Source organism: Amborella trichopoda, chromosome 2 (genome assembly GCF_054954075.1).
Source record: "Amborella trichopoda isolate Santa Cruz 75 chromosome 2, AtrichopodaSantaCruz75HAP2 v2.0, whole genome shotgun sequence".
NCBI classification, from domain to species: Eukaryota; Viridiplantae; Streptophyta; class Magnoliopsida; order Amborellales; family Amborellaceae; genus Amborella; species Amborella trichopoda.
This window is the reverse complement of record NC_142337.1, coordinates 37,045,672-37,063,143: the sequence shown is the minus strand read 5'-3', so window position 1 is coordinate 37,063,143 and position 17,472 is coordinate 37,045,672.

The following is a 17,472-nucleotide window of genomic DNA, read 5'->3' as shown; positions in this document are numbered from 1 at the left end:
GCTTATATTTTGTGTCCTTCCTCTTTTCCATGGTTCGCCTCTCTTCTCGATTTCTCTAGGCCTGACTTTTATCTCCTTAAGAAAAGGGGATATGGGATCAGTCTAGGGGCTTGCTGAGAGTGAATTTGGACTCTTCCATGCATGACTTGAACGCTCCTTAGGGTTTTCGTCCAAGTCCTCGGGTGTGTGCCAATGTTTTTTTGGTTTTCACCAAGATCCCGTAAAACATTTTGTGGCATTTTTGCCCATGATATTTAAACCATGTATGCCATGTATTTATTTTTTACTCATGATGCCTTTGGAGGTTTTCACCATGCCCATTTGTTTGACTTATTTTGCTCATAATAGTCAATGTTGGTATTCAGCCCATCTTTTTTATTTTCTTTTATTTTCTTTTGACATTTTTGCCCGTGACACCCTTGCAGGTTCTCGTCACATCTGTCTCTTTCACGAAGAAGTTTTAGGGTCATGTTGCCATGACCATGGGGAGGCGTGTTTAAGGTCATGCCTTTGAGACCGTAGGGTTGGTGTTTTTAAGGTCTCCCACTAAGACCAAGTGAAGGCATTTTTAAGGTCACACCTTCAAGACCATGTACATGCGTTGACCGTTTAGAGATCGTGTAGCTTGGACCGTGCCTCAGGAGTAATTCTTTTTCAAGTATCTCCCATTGATTATGGGCATAGCTTCTTCTCCTTTCGCATTAACTAGGGCATAGGCTCCGTTAGGAAAAACCTTTTTCACCACAAATGGGCCTTCCCATTTTGGTTCAAACTGTGCCTTAGTTTGACCATGAGTGACGATAGGTCTCCTTACTACTAATACTAGTTCCCCTTTTACAAAAGACAATATTTTGATTGATTTTTCAAAAGCCTTTGCGGTACTTGTGAATCTCAAGGTTTTGTTGTGCTTGTAACCTCTTTTCATCAAGTGTATCTAGTTCCTGATAGCGAAGGGTAGATTGTTCTTCATCAGTCATCCTAGAGTGAAGGGCTATTCTGAGAGAAGGCAATTGGGTTTCTAAAGGCAACACAGCTTCACCCCCATATACTTTAGAATTGGGAGTTAACTGAGTTGGACCTCGGGTTATGATATGATAAGCCCACATAATTTCTGATAGTCATTCATGCCAATCTCTCTTAGTGTCGAAAACCGATTTCCTTAGAGCATTGCAAAGGGTGTTAAAAGCTTCAGCAAGACCATTAGCTCTTTGATGGTACATGACCGAGTACTTCTACTTAAACCCAAACTGGTTGACCAGTCGGTCAATTTGTTTACTTCGAAATTGGGGGCCGCTATCAGAAGTGATTTGGTCATTCACATCGAATCTGTATATGATATGATGACACATGAAATTGGCCACTGTATCTCCGGGAGCGTTCTTAAGAGGGACAGCCTCAGCCCATTTAAAGAAGTAATTTGTGGTAGCAAATATAAATACATTCCTCAAAGAAGAAGGTGAGTCAATGGGACCTACGATATCCATGCTCTACTAAGCGAAAGGCCAAGAATCCACTGTTGGGCAAAGAGGTTCAAGAGCTTGATGAATGAAGCTTAGGACCAGATTGATGCATCCCACAAATTCCAGCATGAACTTCTATGAGCATGTGGTTTACTTCTTTTTTAACTATGCATCAGAGTAGCATATCATTATAGGAGATTCGAAAAAAAATATCATCACGACACACATATCGTGTGGCTGACCTTTAGATCTTATTGCACTCAACAGAGTCTTCAGGAAGCCGATTGTGTTGTAGATATTCTTTGATAGGGACACGCCAATATGTTATTGGCTCTACTTTTGCACACATGTGCTCTGACAGCTCCGACTCTTTTTCACTTTCTTCTTCGACCATTGGAGATTTTTGTGAGCTGCATGAGGTTTGTGCATCCCTCTTATCTTTAATGCCTGCCCCGAATGGGCAAGGGGGGCACTCTTTCACCAATTGATCTTTGCTTTCATCGTCGAGTTTCTTAATTAAGCCTTCAAGGTACATGTTCGAGAGTAACCTCTTCGAATTCGGTTATCAATGATTTGACAGTATTGAAATAAGGCTTGAGGTTTTCCTTCGTTACATCAAACACCTCCTTGAGTTGTCTGATGACCAACTCTGAATCTCTGTATATGTTTAAATAGTTTAGGTTCATATGGGAAGCAATCTCCATGCCTATGATGAGTGCTTGATATTCTACTTCATTATGCGACTTTGTCTCTAAGAGAGAGAAAGACAGGGGGATAGGGCCATCATGAGGGGTAGAGAATACTGTCCCGTGGTGTTCCAAGACCTCTTTTTTATCTTGATTTGAAGAGGACATTGTCATGATCGTTTTGCACTAAGTTTTATCTGATTTGATCTTCATTTGAGTACATTCCAAATCTGGGAAGTCATTGGAAAATGGGATTCCGGCGATCGAGAAATTTTTTTCATCTTCAGCCTTGAAATTCGCACTATCTGACCTTTAGTTAAATGCAAATATTATACCAAACTATACCTCTTCTCGATGTGGTCGCAACAAATCCATATTTGCATCGATCCGATGCTGGGATCTTAGGTTATGTCCTCTTGAAGTACAAGATGTCCTCTTTAAAAAATTATGATTTTCATGCTTTTAGGCTCACCTTATTTCTAGAGTTTCTCTTGTCTCGGACCACACCATGATGCGTGTCATATGTCAAAATGATCGAGCCATTGGGGTCTTGCTTGTGACCAATTTTGAGCTTGTTCTGATTCTGAACAAGTGAGCTATGAAAACTTGAAGATCGTCTTGAGGGGTGAAAATGCAGTTTCCAGATATGGCAACTGGTTCACTGAGGCTGCTTCACAACAGTATGAAGCCTATCTGTTTGTGGAATTTTTGGCCTAGAGTGATCTTGAAAGGTCCGATTAAACCCAAATTTGGTCCTTGGATTTTTCGATGCTCTGGATCAAATGGCGGTGGTCTGGTATTGTTTTGAAGCCCAAAAAATAAGTATATAGTTATGAAGTCTCTTTTTAGAATGATAGGAGCTAGATTTGAGAAATGAGTTTCACCCTGATGAGTAAGTGGTGGTGGGGAGGTTTGTGAAGAGGAAGTTTTAGTTACATCTGTCAAGGAAGATTCGGTTGTAACTATGGGATTAGAAAGAGAGGGTTTGTTGGGTTGTGCAACCGCAAGAAGCATAGGTAAGACAGTGCAAGGTGAGGGTTATGTTGGCACATAAATTTTGATGTGGGAAGGTGAAAGGTCTATTGGGGCCTGATGGAAGCCTTAGGTGTTTTAAGAGAGAGGATGGTTTATAAATGGAGGTGGATGGGTCTGGATAGGGAACCGTGTTTGGTCAACTAGAGCTGTTGTGCTTCCTTCATGAAACACCAGCATATGACATGCTTCATAATTTGAAGAACTTTCTCACTTTGAGTTCCTCCATAGCTTCTCCAAGTTAGGCTCTACCGGCCATTGGGGCTCCTTCTAAGGCTTTGGTTTTAGAAGTTGACTGAATGTCTCTTGTGGAGTGGGGTAAGATGCACCCTTTTTGGCAGCAAAGGCTATAACATCCCCAAAACTTAAGAATCTGACCTTTTGGGCGACCTTCTTTCTTATCTGTTTACTATGTTGTTTACTAGTATTGGAAAGCTTAAGCTCTTTATTAAGAGCCTCGAAATCCGAGCATTGTATGGTGGGTTCAGAGAGAGACTTTGAGAGGGAAGAAGAGTTCTAAGAATCAGGGAAATAAGAGGGGATTGAGCTTCTAGGGTCACCCTTTGGATTGGGCTCAAAGAGGCTTTTAACGTCTTCACTCTCATTGGATGCAATCGAGGACCTTTTATCGTCATGACCCTTGTTGGATGATTGCAGTGGATCTTTAAGGTCTTTACCTTGCATGGACTGATGAAGGGTGATTTTAAAGTCTTCACCTTTATCAGACTGGTGCAGGGTTCTTTTAGTGTCCTCACTTGTGTTGGACAAATTTTGAATTGTTCTCATGGCTATGTATTGACCGCCCTCGGCAAAAAGAACTTGTCTCAGGACAAAGTCATAGGGGGTAGGAAGAGAGGGAGGAGGGGGAAGGAGTGTTGCTTCGTTTGGGAGTTGAGGAGGCTTCGATCTGTAGCATTGATCCTGTGGGCCCCTATTATTTTCCTTTCTTTTCTCAACAGACCGGGATTCCTGAGCTAGGGGTTTGGCCGTTGCGTTTGCTTGGTGAATAACTTCCCTCTTGAGACTTTTCACCTTGCCATGACCATGATAAACTTCCCATGGCTCATGCGTCCTAACAGGGATTGGAAGATCTAGTGCTTTTGCACTGTCAGGGGTGGGAATTTGAGCTTGTTTGAGATTCTCATATGGAAGAATTTCTACTTTATGAATCTCCTTTGGAGCTGAAGATGGAGTGTCACCCACAACTATCTCACCACTTCTTATGAATCTCTCCAGAACAAATCGAAATTCATAACAGTGGTACAAGTAATGTATTTTCAATTGGTGATCTTGACACCACAAGTTTTGGTCTTTTTCTTTCACTTGTTTTGCACCATCAGGTTGAAAAGGACGGGGAACACGTGGGGAGAGAGTTTAGTCGTGGGGTTGCTCTTGGTTGGCTCCTCTTGGACTGTGACCATATGTGAAGGCTCAGTAGTCTCAAAAGCTTGCTTAAGACTGTCCAAAATTAATCTGCCCCTTTTGAATTAAGTCTTCAATGTGTTCTTTAAGCTGAGCACAATCCTGCATGGGGTGGCATAGCATTCGATGATAGGCATAATAATTTATGTGATGAACTAGTCCTGCCTGTTCTTCTTGGCCTCCTCATGATAGGAACACCACCATGCGTTATTCTACCAGCATCCCCAAAAGGATTGGTACTAATGTCTTGTTGACGCAGTACTGCTGACCCAATCTGCGCTTGAACTTTTCAGTCCGATAAAAATTTTGCCACGGGGTACCCTATTGTAACTCTGCGCTAGGGGCTGGGGTTCCCTTGACTCCTAAGTGGCAACCCTCGAGAAGTATCTAATGTCTGGAGAGGAGAAACATTAGCTAGGGGTTTTGAGTGAAAACGTGTGGCGGTGACTGCTACACTGATCATGTTTCTTTGTTGGGCAACACAAGAGTTCAACCTACTGTTGGCAGGATTGCGACTTTGACCCGCCCTTGAGGTCTGAGCTCGACTTCCACCATGGTGTCTTAATAGGCTTTTAATTTTTGCCGCCTTCGTGTTCACGTCCGAGAAGGTGGTAGGGTTAGAAGCCTCAAAATGCAAGGAAATTTACTTTTTCATGTTTCGTTTGCATGTTGCATCGTGTCAATTTCTGGCGTGGGATTAATCTAGTACATCGCGAGATCTCTCCATCTTTGAGTACACTCGTTCACTAACTCCTTCACACCTTGGGTCATTGCGAGGAGTTCTATTGCTTGCACGTTCAGGTTTACTTCGTAGAAGTGTTTGTAGAGCAATTGTTCCATCTCTTCCCAGGAATGGATTGAGTTTCGGAGTAAACGAGCATACCACTTGAAGGCGGCCCCCACCAAGGTCTCTTCAAAAGAGAACAGTAGAGTCTTCGACCGTCGAAGACCTACTAAAGAAAAATATTTTCTATCCATTACAAGCCACGGATAGCTTGTAGATACCTTGGTGGGGGCTGCAAGTTCCAATAGACTTTTTCCCAGAATTGGAACCGCTTTTGGCATCCTTCTCGACTGGCTCGCCCCACAAAGACGAGGGCTAAGTTGATCAGTTCAGGTAGTGTATGATACCTGGGGAGAAGGGAGCTTGGGGTTGGCTTGAGAAGTTTGGGTTCGCCCTTAGAAGGAGTATGTTTCCTTGACATCTTCAGGGACATCATCTTATCTCGAGTCCAACCTCGAGGGTTAGCTCGTGCATTCAAAGGAGAGGGCTGGATAGAATAGTTCTTGGTGGGAACTTGTTTGAGTACCAAGTGGTCAGGGGCTTTGTGGTTGTTAAAGGTGTATTCGACGCTTCGTTTCCCTTATAACTGGTCACATATTGGGACCTATGTGTGTGTGTGTGTGTTCATGGTCCATAAAAGTGTTTGGGGTGGTTTGTGATCCATCCCCCAGTGAAGTGAAAGGTTTGGTATTTGAAATACCTCCCTTTCTAATTGGAATGACCTTAGTTCCATTAGCATGCATGTGCATTTCCTTAGGAGACCTTCTCTTTTCTTGAAGGTCATATGCTGGTTTGAGTGCAGTCTTTGGGCTCCATGAGCTGAGGGATTATCATGCACTGCCTTAATGGTTTGGAAACCGTCTGTGAGGGATCCGAGTCCCAAAAGACCTGAATCCGATGAGGAGAAGGGGGTTTGCTATTGCTTGACCTGATTGGTCAAGGTGATAGTTAAACCATCAACCATGTTGTGCATGAGTGTGTGCTGGGTGGCCTCGGAGCAGCCCGAACTGGCGTAGTAATTGCCAGGGTGCAGTGTGTGTCGCGACATGCTAGCACGGGCAGTGTCCTTGTAGAGAGAGAGTGGGATGACCTTACAATTGCTCACAAAGACGGTGGTCTTAGAAGAGCCAACCGAACGAAGAAGAAGAGAGGAAGTGGCACTAGGACCACCTTCAAGCTTAGAACTGGCAGAGTGTCTGTCAGTAACAGGGTGCGTATGAAAGGAAGTGGTTTTGGAACCACCAATGCAGATGACATCAACAAACTTTCTCTTGATATCGGAGGAGAGGGAAGAAGGGGATTGAATACCTTTTCCCCAAGTTTTCCTATCCTGGCCTAGGATAGCAGGGCCAGCCAGACTGCTTGAGGGATGCTTGGGAGAAGTGGATTGCACCGACATACTCCCTAAGGGTATGGTAACAAATAGGGGAAAGATGAAATCCCCAATTTGGATAAAATATGAGTGTTTGGACTCCATTGCAAGTTTGGAGAAAGAGAGAAGTGAGAATTTAGTTTGAGGACAATCCGAACCAACTATAGGGTGGTGTATCCCCAATGGAGTTGTCAGTTGGTTGGGGCTTGATTTTCTTGGTGAGAGAAAACCCTCACTCCAAAATCGCGAGAGGTGCTCACGCGAGACACATTTTCAACATGCACATACACTCTTCTTTACGCAGATAGGAACCAACAACGAGAGATTTTTTTTGACGAGGATGTATTTAGGCACTTACCTCGTCACTTGCGGGTTTGGTGATATGCCCGGGTAGTCTCCCTCTTAGAACAGTTACGAAGCCCTCCGGCTGTCTGCCAGCATGATTTGGACATGAACTCTCGTCAAACATTGACACGTCGTCTCGTTCTTTTACCCTAGAGCTTGTAATGTGACTTCAAAAGTACTCCTCTGTAATGGTTCACTCGAAGAGGGTCTGGCTGACAAATGAAGGATCAAGGAGAAGGGATAACATAGGTCCTTTTATCCATGCAAACGCTGCAAAACTTGTAATCAGAGTGACTAAAGAGTCAAAACTCTCTCAACTACCATCTCAGAATGACTCCACCCGAGTGAGTGACGGTAAGAACATGTATATCTCTTACAACTCAACTCCACTATATGGAGAGGAAGTTATAGTGGTGATCTGAGTGTTAAGACTCTTGAGACTACTCTAGGAGGTATCAAATTGAACGTATGATGGATAGCGGGCGACTATCAATATAGACGAAGGAATGAAGGAAGAAAGGAGTTACAAGAAGCTGGGGTTGGGTGTTGTTGTGGCTCCGTATGAAACAACGAGTGATATAAGAGGGAAGGAATGAGACCACAGATTTGATATGGTCACACTCAAAGTAAGGATGGGAAGAGGAAAAGAGAATGACGGAGGTTCCGAGTTGCCAGGAGGAGAAGAAGAACGCAACCAGAGATGGGGTCGCAAGTGCTACGGCTTCGAAACTACTCACACGGTAAATAAGAGAAGGGCTCAAAAAGAGAGACGGGGTAACAAATGCTTCAGCTCTGAGACTTATCGCGCAACAAAGGAAAAGGTGCAGAGAGAATGAAGGTACCGCAGGTTTGCTGTGGTTCTAAGATATTGCACGAGGCAAAAGAGAGACAGAGAAAGAGACGCGGTCGAAGGTGCTGAGGCTTTGAAACTTATCATGCGGCGCATAAGAGAAACTTGTAGAGAGAAAAACGGTATCACAGGTTTGCTGCATGAGGGAAAAGAGAGGAAGATGCAAAGAGAGAGATGGCGTCGCAGGTGCTGCGGCTCTGAAACTTATCATGTGGTAAAAGAGAGAAAGGCGTACAGTGAAAGATGAGACCGCAGGTTTACTACGGTTTCGAGTTACTGTGCAAGGAAAGATGATGTAGAGAGATGAAGAAAGAGGAATGAGAAAAGGATAGGAGAGAGGGTGAAGTTGAGATGTGACCTAGCCTGAACATGCCATTTTAACCTCTTTGTTTTCACATGAGAGAGAGAATGGTTAGCTGCGGATCGAGGTTGGTGAGCGTGGACCACGGGGTAGGCAAGGGTGTATGATCTAAGGTTAATTTCTCTCTCTAAGATTTTTATTTCTCCTCGTCATTGGATCCAAGAATTCGAAGGAAAGCTAGGTAAACACAATCTAATGCCTCAATTTCATGAAGGAATAATTCATCCCTTTTACAATTGACCTAAGTTTGTTTATATGGAGCAACCCCCAAACAGGGGTGGAATGCTCAAAACTATGATAAATTGCTTAAATTTACACATTTAGTGAATTAAAATAAAATCCCATTTTTGGACATAATGACCAAAATACCCCTAAAACCTTTTGAGGTAATGACGAAACCATCCCTGTTCTAGGGGCCTCTCGCCATTGCTAGACTTCGAGAGCTTTTTCTAAATCTTGTGGTAGTGCTTGGGACGATCCATTGTTGTAGAATTGATGCTTGATCCATTCTGAAGATTTTGATGTTCTTTGATCGCCTTGAAACAGAAGTTTCTCGAAAGGTAAAAATCTGGCCAAGTTCATTGCCTTTGATCGCCAATGTAATGCGATCTGTGGTGTTTTAAATCCTCTTTTTTATCTTGATTTTAAGTGAACATTGTCATGATTATTATGCCCTAAGTTTTACCCGATTTGATCTTCGTTTAAGTATATTCCAAATCTAGGAAGTATCCAAAAAATGGGATTCTGGTGACCGGGAACTCTTGCCATCTTTAACCATAAAATTCACATGATCCGACCTTTAGTTGAATGTAAAAATTATACCAAACTGTATCCCTTTGCTATGCGATCGCAATAGACCCGTATTTGCATCGATCCGATACTTGGATCTCAGGTTATTACCTCTCGAGGTACGATATGTCCTCTTTCAAAATTCTAATTTTCATGCTTTTGGGCTCACCTTATCTCTAGAAGTTCTCTCGTCTTAGGCCACAACATGACGCACGCCATATGTCAAAATCACTGAGCAGTCGAGGTCTAGCTCATGAATAAATTTGAGCTTAATCTGATTCCAAACGAGGGCGCTATGAGTATTTGAAAATCGTCTCGAGAGGTGAAAACACAGTTTCCGGATATGGTAACTGGTTCACTGAGGCCACACCGCAATAGTATGAAAGCTTCCTCTTTGTGGTAATTTAGGTCTAGAATGGTCTTGAAAGGTGGTACTTGGGAATTTTTTGAAGCTCCGAATCTGATGGCTGTAGTTTGATATTGTTTTGAAGCCCAGAAAATAAGGCTGTAGTTATAAGGTTTCATTTCAATATGATAAGAGCTGGATTTGAGAATTGAGTTTCGCCTTAATCATGTCAAAACTCATTGAAATGTAATAAAAAATTGTGAGTGTTCTTTGGGCATTGCAAACTGCCATTTCATGCTTTTTGAAGCTATTCTAGTGCTCTTTTCAAGGTTTCCCATTTTTAGGCTTATTTTGCAGTGTTCTCATGGTTTGGCGGTCTTGGGTACCAGTAGGACCAGCTTGTTACTAGCTCTCTCCTTATGCGACTAGAGAATATAGGTACGTAAAAAATGACGTATAACACCATCGTGCCTTGGAGTTATCATTGTTTGAGTTATGGGAATGAGCATTTGATACTGCATGAACCTCTTCGCTCACTTAACTCCTACTTTGGGTTCCTAAGAGCCCTTACAGGCCAACCCAAGTCGAACCCCTTGACTATTCAAAGTCTTTCAGGTCGAACTAGCTTTTTAGAAAACAGAGATTTCAGGATCTGGAACCGATCCTCGAGACTCTGCCTCGAGTTGAAGACTTACGCATTGAAAAATAGATGGACCCAGGTTCTAGCTATAATCTCATGGGATTACGCATACTGGTCCCTAGGTTTGGGAAGGTTCGGTTTGTGGTCGGCTATGAAGCAATCATCAATGTCTCCCTGAGTGACCTACATGGCAACTTCTCCCTATGTGAACCTTGGATCTAGACTTAGGGCCTGACCTCGACTTTGAACTTGCTAGGCTTAATGTATGTTTGAATCCTGAGCGGAGGTGAGCCCAACGTAGTCCTAGGGATTACTTTAAGTTCAGACCAGAGTTAGGTCCTAGACTCGAGGTCTTGCTAGACTTAGTGGGTTTTGGTTTGGAACCTAAACTAGGATGAGACTAGTCTAGTTCTAGAGGCAATTCTGAATCTAGACCTAGGTTATGACCTAGAGTAAAATCTAGACCAGATGGGAACGAGTCTTGGCTCGGACCATGAGGGGGGTCTAAGTTCCGACCAGTGTGTGAACCTGGTTCAGACATGATGGATGGGGCCTCTACTGTAGGAGTTGGTGATTTAGGGAGTGCGTGGGTAATGATTAAATTTCTTTATAACGAATGTTTAGCATTGTCATGATGGAATGATTCATGATTTCATTAATTGAAGGCTTTGATCGCACTGATTTAGTGATGACTGCCGTTTATTTGAAATGTTCATATTTCCAGTCATGACTTGATATGCATTTATGCTAAATTATGACTTTATATTGATAAATTGTACTATTGTCACATATGGATAGCACCACCACAGATGTATAACACTTGACTTGCTTACTGGGCTGTATAGCTCATCCCATTATTTCTCCTCTACTTGTAAATCGATAGTGGCAGGTACAGGGCTGGAAGTTTGTGCTTGGCAGCTGGAAGAAAAAGCTAGTGTTCTTGAAGAAGGTGCTTAGACCTTGTTTATGTCTAGGCTGTTTGTCCCTGGTTTTGTTTTGTTCTTGGTGGATATGTGTAATATTGAGCCTAGAAGCCCCGAACTGAATGTAATATGTTGGAAGATTTTTTTATATTATGAATTTCGGTGTGAGGAATTTTTTTTTCCTTACTCATTTGCTAGTTAAGCTTGTCGCTTTAGCTCTCTTCCATGGTTTGCTCGATTTTCGAATATAAAAGCGTTGAGTCCACTCTTACCTGTGTGAAAGACATTACATTGAATCATGAGACCGCGGTCGATCGCCCGTCGCCACGTAAGATATGGTGGTCAGGGGCAGGGTCGTCACAGCTCGGCTGCCTCCCAACTCGGTACACACGTAGCTAGAAATGTAGCTGTTGTTTCATCAATGCTTCTTCGTAGTCCAGAGGAGCCTGGAGACCATCGAACTCCTCAACCGAAAGCAAGACTCTGGTGAGCCGATTGAGAAGTTCATCACCCGATGGAGAGAGTTGGCAACCTTCCACGCCACTTCCATGACTGACAAGAAAGTGATTAAGACCTACATACGAACTATGCTTCTTGAGATCGTCCTACATCTCGAGGCATCCAATCCACCCTCCATGTCAGATCTCCTCTCTAAGGCAGTTCGTATCGAGGGGTTGTTCAAGCACCATGACAGCCCTCGTCAGCAACCCGGCCCAAACTCTCGCTCCAACAGTCAGGGCAACCAAAAAGAAGTGATCAGCGCGGCCGTCACCGTGACTGACACAAAGAGCACGGCCCCTCAGACTCTGGACCTCTCCAAGGAACAGACGCCTCAAACTGGAGGCAAGCAGCAGTCCTACAATAGCGTCCCTCCTGCTAAATATACTAAGCAAAATGATTTCTGGGCCCAACAGTAGAATAAGGTTTACCCCTTCGATAAGGAGTGGATTCCTGCACTGCTTCGACTCCTTCTAGAATAGAACATGATCCAGCTGCTAGAGGCCAATATTGCAGAGTCAGTCGGGCAGGAGACAAATGAGAAGTATTGCGCCTATGATAAGATAGTAGGTCACCCACTTACGACTGCTATAAGGTCAATGACACTATCAAAGCCCTTCTCAACAAGGGTCAAATAAAGCTCGAAGAGTTGAAGAAAGCGTTCGGGGCAACTGAGGCTTCTCATATACTCACGATCCAAGAGGGTAACGAGGCACCCGCTATCCTCCATGTACTTTCCTTAATAATGCCCAAAGAAGGACTCGTCACTCCCAAGCCGACAAGACAACTTAAGTCCTTGCCTCTGGGGATCGAGAACCTCTGGTGCACATATCACTAAATACAAGGCCATGACGTCAGCGAATGCACTAGCTTCCACAAGATCTTGGCAAAGAAGATGCAGTAATGTCAAGAAGCTTATGGTAACCCAGAAGGGCACCCTCAAGTCCTAGCTCCGCCTGTGCAAGAAGACCTCCCGGTGTAAGACTGAGGATATGCTGAGCAAGACCCTTTACACACCCTCTTTTAGGACCCCGCCCACACCCCCGCCCCTGACCACCATACCTTACACGACGAGGGGAGATCGAGCGCAGGTTCGTGATTCAATGTAATGTTTGTTACTCAGGTAGGAGTGGACTCAACGCCTTTACATTCGAAAATCGAACAAACCATGGAAGAGAGCTAAAGCAACAAGATTAACTAGCAGAAGAATAAGGAAAAACTCCTCACACAAAAATTCATAATATAAAAATCTTTCAAAATAATACATTCAGTTCGAGAAAACTGGGCCCAATATTACACATATCCACCAAGAAAAAAACAAAACCAGGGCCAAACAGCCAAGACAAAGACAAGGTCTAAGCACCTTCTTCAAGAACACTAGCTTTGTCTTCTAGCCGCCAAACACGAACTTCCAGCACGATAGCTGCCATTATCAATCTACAAGGAGAGGAGAAATAATGGAATGAGCTATACAGCCTAGTAAGCAAGTCTAGTGTTATGCATCTGTTGAGGTTCTATCCTTATGTGACAACAGTATGGTTTATCAGTATAAAGTCATAATTTAGCATAAATGAAGTCAAGGCGACGAATGTAAAAATCTCATTTAAACGGCAATCATCACTAAATCAATGTGATCAGAGCCTTCAATTAATGAAAAAAAAAATCATTCCATCATTATAATGCTAACCATTCCTTATAAAGAAATTCAATCATTACCTGCGCACTGCCTAAAATACCTACTCCCGCAGTAGAGGCCCTATCCATCAGGCTAAGCTAATCCCATTTCTTAAGACCTCTACCATCACACAGGAGGGAGGGTAACGATAAGTAGGGTATACACTTCGTAATACCCTCAACACACTCACACAGTCCCCAACACTCATTGGGGTTTTTATAGGCCCTTACCTTGCAAGTCATCGATCACATATCATTTCATAAATCTAGGGTGCGACCCTTTATCCTCTCCTTCAACCCGTTCCTATCATTATACAGGTTAGGAAATATGCTGACATCTCTTTCCTTACTACCGATGAGTGTCCCTTCGCATAGCTGGCAATATCATAACAACATCCACAAAGTGCCTATAGTACCCTGTTAGCCCTAGGAAGCTACGAACCTTGATCACATTTGTTGGCCTTTCCCACTTAAGTACGACTTCAATCTTAAAGGGGTCGACCGTGATCCCACCCTTAGAAATAATGTGCCTAAGGAGGGCCACACTGGGGAGCCAAAACTTGCTCTTGCTCAACTTAGCATACAATCTTTCCGACTTCAAAGTTTGCAAGACCATCCTTATATGCTGCTTATGCAGTTCTTGACTCTTCGAATATATCAAGATATCATCGATAAACACCACTATAAAGTCATCTAGGAAGGGTTTGAACACCCTATTCATCAAATCCATGAACACAGCGGGGGCATTGGTTAACCCGAAAAATATCACAAGAAACTCATAGTGACAGTATTGAGTTTTGAAAGCGGTCTTTGGGATGTCTCCCTCGCAATTAGTGATAACCTGATCTGAGGTCAATCTTGGAAAACACTTGGGCTCCTTGGAGTTGGTCAAAGAGGTCGTCAATCCTAGGCAGAGGGTACTTATTTTTCACTGTCACTTGGTTCAACTGCCTATAGTCAATACATAATCCTAAGGACCCATCCTTTTTCTTCACAAATAGGACCGGTACACCCCAAGGTGACACACTAGGTTGGATAAATCGCTTATCCAATAATTCATGCAACTTCTCTTTTAACTCTTTCAATTCCACTGGGGCCATTCTATAAGGGGCTTTAAAAATGGGAGCGTTGTCAGGTACTGCCTCTATCCTGAACTCAATTTCTCTTTCTGAAGGTAGTGATGGCAATTCTTCTAGGAACACCTCAGGGTATTCTTTTACTATGGGTATCTCTTTTTACTGGGTCTAAACATCCCGATTCTCTACTACATAAGCCAAATATCCTACACATCTCTTAGCCAAGAGGCGAGAGGCCCGGAGGATAGAGATAAAGTACAGAGGAGAAATATCCCTAATGCCCTCAAGGTGTACTTTCGCTTGATCTAGACATTTAAAGGTTACCATCTTTTCATGGTAGTAGATGGTGGCATGGTGTGTTAACAACCAATCCATGCCCAGAGTAACATCAATGTCTCGAATATCTAGGTGGATCAGGTCTACTGGCAGGTCACACCCATCAATTGTAATCTTACATTATTTATATACTTTATCAGTTCCCATAGAGTTTCCCACCTGTGTACATACTATTAAAATGTAATTGTTGCATGCAGGTGCAACATTCATGTAACGAGCAAAATGGGGTGCAACAAATGAATTAGAGGATCGAGGGTCAATTAAGACTTTAGCATTAATATGACAAATTGAGAGTGTACCTCTGATCACCGAGGTGGATGCCTTAGCCTCTTGTTTAGTGAGTGCGAACACTCGACCTTGGGTCTTTGGGTGATCCTCGGTCTTCATCATTGGGCAGTCCTTTGTCTAGTGGCCATGCTTGCCGAATTTCAGACATACATTCTTCTTCTGGTAGCATTCCATGGCAGTGTGGTTGCTTCTCCCACAATAAGTGCAAATTAGGCGTCAGTCATTGTCCATATTGCCTGGAAGACTCTTCGGGATCCTTAGGTTAGGTGGGTACAACCTACCTTTGGTGTTTCTCCTTGAAGACTGTCAGGGTTTCTTCCCAAACTTTCCCAATGGCACCGTTTTCCTTTTTCCTTTGTCTCTTAACCTGCGATCCTCGTAATCTTTTTCCATCTTTAGAGCATGGTCTACCATCGGGGTGTACGACTTTATATTGGCTGATATCACCCTGCCCCTGATATCTGGTCGCAAGCCCCTTTCAAATTTAGCTGCCTTTCGCGCCTCGATATTTATGATGTGAGGCGCATACCTAGAAAGCTTTGCAAATCGGGTGGCGTATTGTTCCACAGTCATAATCCCTTGCTGGAGTTCAATAATTCTACTTCCTTCCTTTCCTTGACTGAATCGAGGAAGTACTTCACGTCAAATGTAGTCAAGAAATTTTCCTAGGTGCCCTCGGTCCCTGTCTCGTTCGAAGCCTGCTTTACCAAGTCCCACCAGTATTCTGCTTCCCCTTCCAACATAAAGGCCCCTAGCCTTACTTTTTGCTCAACAGAGCAGTGTAGCACGTTGAAAATCTTCTCTATCTGTTTCTTCCACCCCTCAGCCTTCTCCACTCCTCCATGCCCCAAAAAGGTTCGGGGTGCCATTCTCCTAAACCTCTCCATGAGGCTACTATCATTCTGCTCTAGTCTAGGGGTAGATTGGGTTGGCATCAATTCTTTCATCATTTGGGTCGTAGCCCCTAGAGTCTTGTAAAACTTGCTGAGTGCCTCGGTGTTTTTATTACTGGAACTCGCGTTGTGATTACGAGCTCTCGGCATCCTTTAACCTAACCACAAGAACACCTAGTCACTTGCCTACCCCAAAACTATTCTAAGGACTCTCTTGAACTTCCTAGGCCAAGAATCCTCTCTTGACTGCTCTGATACGACATCTATCAAGACCCCGCCCCCTATCACCTACCTTACGCGGCGATGGGCGATCCAGCGGGGGTTCGTGATTCAATGTAATGTTTGTCACTTAGGTAGGAGTGGACTCAACGCCTTTATATTCAGCCCAGACATAAACAAGGTCTAAGCGCCTTCTTCCAGAACACTACCTTTGTCTTTCAGCTGCCAAACATGAACTTCCAACCAAGTACCTACCACTATCAATCTACAAGGAGAGGAGAAATAATAGGATGAGCTATAGATCCCAGTAAGCAGATCTAGTGTTATGCATCTGTGGTGGTTTTATCCCTATGTGGCAATAGTACGATTTATCAATATAAATTCATAATTTAGCATAAATGCATATCAAGTCAAGACATCGAATATGAACATTTCATTGAAATGGTAGTCATCACTAAATCAATGCGATCAGAGCCATCATACATCACTCCATCATTATAATGTTAAACATTCCTTATAAAGAAATTCAATCATTACCTACGCACTTTTTAAATCACCTACTCCAGCAATAGAGGCCTTATCAATCAGGCTAAGCCAATCCCATTACTTAATACCTCAACCATCACATAGGAGGGAGGGTAATGACAAGTGGGCCACTTTGTAATACCCTCAACACACTCACACAGTCCCCAACGCACATTGGGGATTCGATAGGCCCTTTACCTTGCAATGCATGGATCACATATCATTTCATAAATCTAGGGTCCGACCCTTTATCCTATCTGGATACCATTTTGTCATTGAACATCTAGATGAAAAAACATTCACAGTTCTGGAAATTCACATTCTCAAGTTAATATACTTTTAAAGAACACCTAGTATTTCTTAGCTAAGCTACACTTTGGGCTTGGAACTTTATTCGTGATAAGGAGTCTCACAATGAGAGATTTCATGAGCTTCCATAAATAAAAAGATCAAACATGTGGTTGACACAGTCATGGCATTGAGAAGCGGAAATTGGAACTTCAACCTCATGTTAACCCATTCATTCTTCACATTTTCCTTTATATCATCTAATCCATTTAAACATTTTTACAACATTCATGGATGCATATAGCTAAACCCACTAACCTTGCCTTCTCATGGTATCACAAATGCTCAAGCATGGCCTTCATGGGCTTTCCTTGGCTTCACCAGTGGGTTGTCTTGAAAGGGGCAGCAGTGAACTTCAAGAGAGTGGGAAAAGTAGAGAAAAATGAGAGAGACCCGTGTTGCCCAAGGTTTAAGAGAAGACAGTGGTTGGAAAACCCTGTCGCTGACAGGATCACTCATTGCTCTGATATGTACGAGGCGACTATGACATGTACAGAGGTTGTACATTTGACTATCTAGGCACTGCACTATCAAACATCCAAATGGCATTGCTCTCTTCTCTTCCAACCGGCGTTGCTCCAATCGGCGTTGCTCCAACCGGCGCT